The 6,229-nt window shown below is 45.8% G+C and overlaps 1 pseudogene; it reads left to right on the top strand.

The window, feature by feature from the left end:
* Window positions 1–3,813: 3,813 nt before the first annotated feature.
* LOC142010717 (death domain-containing protein CRADD pseudogene) lies at window positions 3,814–5,730 on the top strand (annotated as a pseudogene).
* Window positions 5,731–6,229: the final 499 nt, after the last annotated feature.

Here is a 6,229-nt window from a genome sequence, read left to right on the forward strand (position 1 = left end):
CTCTTTCCTTTGTCTTTTGCCCTTCCCCCCATGATGAATTTACTGCCCAAACTCCTGGAAAATAACTGTAGACTATTTCCTCTACAGCCCCCTTCTCCTCTCAGTGTCCTCCCTTTCCACGTGTCCAATCTGCTTCTTCCCAGCTGAACTTCATCTTCCATTATGTTTATTGATAGGCTCTCTTTTAGGTGCCTATCAGGTCAATGGGCCTGATTTAAACAACTGTCTTGTGTGTGGTATGTGTTTCCTCATAGACTCAAAAATCCTAATTGTTTTCAAAAAGAGATTACAGCAGTCTCAATACTCGAGAACCTACGGTTCGCAAATTTAATTATTCACGAGCGGTGGGAACAGCCGCTTCCCCAGGGGACCCCAGGCAGGAGCACCAACAGCCGTGGTTTCCCAGTGTCCCCAGGCAGGAGCGCCAGCAGCCAGGGGCTGCCATATTAACAAAATTCAACATTTGGGAGGGTTCCCAACACAAACCCTTGTGAATGTTGAGACCCAACGGTACATCATGATTTTAGCCTATTTTGATTTTCACTCTCCCTCTGCATTTTCTCAGGTGGAGCACTTTGCTTTCTATTCATTAATGCCTCCTCTAGGGTAAATAGCCTACATAGAAATAAACATGATGGAAGAAACATGATCTATTTTAAAGTTAGTTTAGGCCAAGCAATTTTGCTACTTTTAAAGACAGGATTCTAAAGGCATAAGTCAGTCACTGAACTGTTCATCATAAGATTGCTGTATTAGACACAGGTAGTGAGTAAAAAAAGCTATTCTATCATTGCTTTAAAACAGAGGAAAGTTAATTTTCCAAAAAAGCTGACAAGATCGTAAGTAACAAAGAAATGTAACATGAATCAGGTGAAACGTCAACAGAGTAGTTGTTCTCCTTCATGTTTTCATTAGCACAAAGAATTCCCATTGAATGAGGAGCACAGAGAAAAGTACAATTAGAAAGAAAGTCCATACATAAAATGTTGGTCCAGTTTATAAATATTAGCATATTAAAAAGAGGAAAGATTGGTTTTTAATGACCCTGAATTCCTCCAACTACATTCAGTGGAATTCTTACCTTTGACTTCAATGAGTGTGGGGAACTGGATAAACCTGAAAAGACCGGTAAACAAAAGGAGTGATTTACTATCTGCTGATAACATTTAATAAATCAACAGGGCCAGACGAATACCCAGAGACCAGCTACTCCAAGATAGGCCCAAAAAAGCCAAGAACAGAACACCACTGGTCATTACCTATAGCCCCCAACTCAAACCACTGCAACACATTATTAAAGACCTACAACCTATCCTTAATCAGGATGCCACACTCCAGAAGGCCCTAGGTGACATGCCTGTTCTCTCCGACAGACAACCTCCCAATCTTATGAGGATTCTCACCAACAACCACAGTCTATATCACAGGAACACCAGTCCTGGGACTTTTCCTTGCAACAAAGCTTGCTGCCAGCTCTGTCCACATATCTATTCTGGGGATACCATCACTGGATCTAACCAGGTTAGTCACAGAATCGCAGGCACATTCTCATGTTCCTCAACTAACATCATATATGCCATCATGCGCCAACAATGCCCAGATGCTTTGTATATTGGACACGCTTCAAACTCTCTTAGACAAAGAGCTAATCGGCACAAAACAGCCATAACACTCCTGATCTACAAACTGGTCAGCTGACATTTTAATGGAGTGGGCCATTCTGTTAATGACTTAAGAGTTTGCGTCTTACTGAAGAAGAATTTTCACACGACTCTGGAAAGAGAGGCTGCTGAACTCTCTTTTATATTCAAATTGGACACATTAACATGTGGTTTGAACTGGCATGCGAATTTTCTGGGTCATTTTCTGGCAAGGGATGTGAAGAGTAACAAAAAGGGTTTCTACAGGCATGTGAACAATAAACGGGTTATCAGAGAAGGTGTGGGGCCATTACTGGATGAGGGAAGTAACCTAGTGACAGATGATGTAGGAAAAGCTGAAGTACTCAATGCTTTTTTTGCCTCAGTCTTCATGGACAAAGTCAACTTCCCCAGGACGGTCCTAGATGATGCAGTATGGGAAGGTGGAGGGCAGCCATCTGTGGGGAAGGAACAAGTTCTGTGCTATCTAGAAAAACTAGATGTGCCCAAGTCCGTGGGTCTGGATTTAATGCACCCCAGGGTACTGAGGGAATTGGCAGAGGTCATTGCTGAACCTTTGGCCATTATCCTTGAAGACTCTTGGAGATCAGGGGAGATACCAGATGACTGGAAGAAGGCAAACGTAGTGCCCATCTTTAAAAAAGGAAAGAAGCACAATCCAGGGAACTATAGACCTGTCAGCCTTGATAATGGAGGGAATCCTCAAGGAATCCAGTTTGGAGCACTTGGAAGAGGGGAAAGTGATCAAAAGTAGCCAACATGGATTCACCAGGGGCAAGTCCTGCCTGACTATAATCTGATTAGTTTCTATGACAAGCTAACAAGCTCTGTGGACATGGGGAAGTCAGTGGATGTGATATACCTTGACTTCAGCAAGACTTTTGATACGGTCTCCCACAACATTCTTGTCCATAAGTTAAGGAAATATGGATTGGATCCTTGGACTATAAGATGGATAGAAAGCTGGCTTGATGGTCAGGCCCAACAGGTAGTGGTCAATGGCTCAATATCTGGATGGCGGTCTGTTTCAAGCGGAGTGCCGCAAGGCTCGGTTCTGGGGCTGGTGTTATTCAACATCTTTATTAATGACCTGGATGAGGGACTGGGTTGCACCCTCAGCAAGTTTACAGATGACACAAAACTAGGGGGAGAGGTAGATTCGTTGGAGGGTAGAAAGAGAATCCAGAGGGACCTGGATAAATTGGAGGACTGGGCCAAAAGAAATCTGATGCAATTCAATAAGGAGAAGTGTAGAGTCCTGCACCTGGGGCAGAAGAATCCCAAACATTGTTACAGGCTGGGGACTGACTGGCTCAGCAGCAGTACGATGGAAAGAGACCTAGGGGTTATGGTGGATGAAAGGCTGGATATGAGTAAACAGTGTGCCCTTGTAGCCAAGAAAGCTAACAGCATACTGGGGTGCATTAGGAGGAGCATTTCGAGCAGATCTAGAGAAGTAATTATTCCTCTCTATTTGGCACTGGTGAGGCCACATCTGGAATAGTGTGTCCAGTTTTAGGCCCCCCAGTATAAAAAGGATGTGGATTTGCTGGAGCAGGTTCAGCGAAGGGCAACAAAAACGATTACGGGTCTGGAGCACAAGACCTATGAGGATAGGCTGAGGGAACTGGGCTTGTTTAGCTTACAGAAGAGAAGACTTAGGGGTGATTTAATAGCAGCCTTCAACTTCCTGAAGGGGAGCTCTAAAAAGGAGGGTGAGAAACTGTTCTCAGTGGTATCAGGTGGCAGAACAAGGAGTAATGGTCTGAACTTGAAGAGGGAAAGGTGTAGGTTAGATATTAGGAAAAACTACTTCACCACGCAGGTGGTGAAGCACTGGAATGCGTTGCCTAGAGAGGTGGTGGGTTCTCCATCCCTTGAGGTTTTTAAGTCCAGGCTGGACAAGGTCCTGGCTGGGATGACTTAGTGGGGGTTGATCCTGCTTGAAGCAGGGGGCTGGACTAGATGACCTCTTGAGGTCCCTTCCAGCCCTGTGATTCTGTGATTCTAGGGGCTCTTTTGCATACCAGGCTTAATGTAATTCTTGACTCCCCCTGCCCCGACTCTCTGATTTGCTCACCTTGATAATTTTTTTCTGATTTGTCAACCTTGATTACTATCAATTCTCCAGCACAGGGCCAGGAGGATGAACATGGTAGAAAAGATGGAAAGAGTGGAGAAGGAAAGAGTGGAGAGTAGGAAGGCCCAAGAACTCCTTCAAGAAAAGGAGAAGATGCACCAGGGCAGAACAGGGCTTCTCTTGCAGCAAATACAGATGCTGCAGATTTTGCTGGACCTATGGGTACAGCAATCTCAGGCTCACCTCGATCTGCAGCCTACTGGGGACTCAATAGCAGAACCTCTCTCTATCATCCCAGTCCATGTGGCATCAGGAGTTGCTGCAGTTCCCCGACCACTTTTCTCTCTTTGCTTCACATACATTATGCAGGACACAGCAGGCAGCAATAACCAGTGGAGATATCTTCCCAAGGCATGATGGAATGTGACGTGGCAGACCGGGTGAAGGGCCTCCCCAGGAGGTGCAATCTTGTGAGCATGCTCCTGAGCATCTGGTCCTTCCCCTTTTAAGGACCTCCTCTTTCTGGTCTGTGGCTAGAGATGACTTGGCCATGTCTGGTTGGTCAACCCCCACCTCAGGTAGTGTCCATGCCTTGAGCATGTGATTGCTGCATGATCAGGGTCCCAGATACTTTGTCTGCCTGGGAGCTCTGCCAATCTCCCAGCTGCTCAGACAGCCCATTCATCCCAACACATAGTCCATGAGAGGGCTCAGGGAGAGCCATCTCCCAGGCATTCAGTGAGACACAGGAAGGGGAGGTGTAACAAGCTTTTTAGACATACAAATCACTGCTGATCCTACAACAGCAGTGACCATACAAGGGTTTCAAACCAACAAAAACAGTTACAATGTTAAATCTAAATTAAATCTGATTACAAAAGTTAGGTTTAGCAAAACCATAACTGATCACATAAGGCAGGGTCAGAACGCTACAGTGGGGGGGGGGGGGCGGGGGACAGGAGAAGGAGAGAGAGATGGATCTCACAATTCTGTAATATGCTTTCTGCTTATGGCTCTGCTTGCTAAATGGGTAGCTGCATTTTCTATTAGTTTCAGTTTTAAAATGAGCTCAAGAAGAATTAGCCCCATGTTGCATGCACACTACACTAATCAAGTGGCAAAGGCATGGATAACGGCAACAGTACACTTCCTGCCTTTGTTACAAATTGCAGAGGCACTCCACATGCCAGTAAAATGGACCCAGTTCTGGCTGCTAGAGAGGGCTTACAGGAATGGAACATAATTGTGTCTGGAGCTCTGCTCAGAGTTGCTGATGGAGGAGTTCATTATTCACTACCTCTACCAAGAAGAATTTCTAACAGAAAACCACCTTCAAGAAATAAAGTCCCAAGCCACCAATCACAGGGAAACTGTGATGTTTCTTGATATCATTCCTACCAGAGGACCAAAGGCCTTTGAAATGTTCTTGAATTCCTTAAAGGAGTTTCCATGGGTTAAAGAGAAGTTAGAGAGAGGGCATAAGGAAAGGATGGCAGAGATATTGGAGATATGCATCTCCTAGAACTGGAAGGGACCTTGGGAGGTCATCCAGTCCAGTCCCCTGCCCTCTTGGGAGGAGCAGGCACCATACCTGACAACTATTTGCCCCAGTTCCTAAATGGCCTACTCAAGGATTGAACTCACAAGCCTGGGTTTAGCAGGCCAATGCTCAAACCGATCCTATAAAAACCAGGTTAACAAGAATTGCAGCAGACACCAACAGATCAGATTAACAAACCTGGCAGGAGTCTGGTGCCTGAGTGGGAGACTGTTGTCCTGTTCTTGGATTTGTTGCTGAAAGACATCTACTGATGCAAAGTCAATCATTCTTACAACGTGCAGTCACAAATCATGGCTATACTTATCCTTTGGAGATGGCAGATTGGAAACAAGGCAACTATCCAAAGTCTGCACATCTCTCTGATCGCTAGAGAAGTGGCTCTTTCTGTAAATTATTTTCTGGGGACTCACTGGCTAAGCAGCAGATAGATAGTAGGCATCCTTCAGTCTGCATAGACTATGGATCGCGCCCTTTAAAGTTTCAATTGAGGACTTCATTTACAGCATCTATTGTGACTACGAAGACCCACACGAGAGTGACAGTCCTTGCTGCATCTCTTGCAGATGTAGTGGGTGTCTGGCAAGTCCTTATTGTGCTTTCTGTGCGCTCACTTCTCCTCTGCTAGCTGTCTGATCTTCATCTCGCCCTTCTGAAGGCCCTTGTGTAACCCCTGCCTCCATCTGCTGCAGTCGTCTGCTAGTTCTTCCCAGTTGTCCAGCTCGATGTCTACCTCTCTGAGGTCTCTCTTGCAGACATCTTTGTAGCGCAACTGGGGGCATCTGGGAGGTCTTTTGCCAGAGGCTAGCTCACCATACAGGATGTCTTTTGGAACCCTTCCATCATTCATCCTGTGGACGTGGCCAAGCCAGCGGAGTCGACGCTGCCTGAGGAGGGTGTGCATGGTTGGGATTCCAGCTTGCTCGAGGA

This window comes from Carettochelys insculpta, chromosome 3 (genome assembly GCF_033958435.1).
Source record: "Carettochelys insculpta isolate YL-2023 chromosome 3, ASM3395843v1, whole genome shotgun sequence".
Classification (NCBI taxonomy): Eukaryota; Metazoa; Chordata; order Testudines; family Carettochelyidae; genus Carettochelys; species Carettochelys insculpta.